The following is a 768-nucleotide window of genomic DNA, read 5'->3' as shown; positions in this document are numbered from 1 at the left end:
TCAACAGTATGGAAGTGTAAGCTGAATAAACCCTTTCCTCCCCAACTTGCTTCTTGGTCATGATGTTTGTGCAGGAATAGAAACCCTGACTAAGACACCCACCCATCTCAAAATTTTTAACCTAGAATTGTTCCTGTCTAAAGGAAATGCAGGGACAAAAATGGAGCAGAGACTGAAGGAAAGGCCATCCAGAGACCACTTCACCTTGGAATTCACTCCACCTGCAAACATCAAACCCTGACACTATTGCTGATACCAAGATGTCCTTGCAAAAAGGAGCCTGGTATGACTGTCCTCTGAGAGGCTCTGACAGCACCTGACTAAGACAGATGCAGATACTCACAGCCAATCAATGGACCGAGCCCAGGGACCCCAATGGAAAAGTTAGGGGAAGGTTTGAAGGAGCTGCAGGGGATTGCAACCCCATAAGAAGAACAACAGTATCAACTAACTGAACCCCTCAGAGCCCCCAAGGACTAAACCACCAACCAAAAAGTATACATGGGCTGGACCATGGCGCCTGCTACATACATAGCAGAGGCCTGCCTTATCTGGTCTCAGTGGGAGGGGAAGTACTTGGTCCTGTGGAAGCTTAATGTCCTAGAGAAGGGGGATGCTAGAGGGGTGAGGCTGGAGTGGGTAAATGAGTGGGGAAGCACCGTCTTAGAGGCTAAGGGGCTGGGGGATGGGGTGGTGGTGGTGGTGGTGAAGGGGAGACCAGGAAGGGGAATAACATTTGAAATGTAAATAAAAAAAATAATTAATAAA

This window comes from Mus pahari, chromosome 16 (genome assembly GCF_900095145.1).
Source record: "Mus pahari chromosome 16, PAHARI_EIJ_v1.1, whole genome shotgun sequence".
In the NCBI taxonomy this organism is placed as follows: domain Eukaryota; kingdom Metazoa; phylum Chordata; class Mammalia; order Rodentia; family Muridae; genus Mus; species Mus pahari.
The sequence above is the reverse complement of the archived record's forward strand: the minus strand, read 5'-3'. Positions refer to the sequence as shown.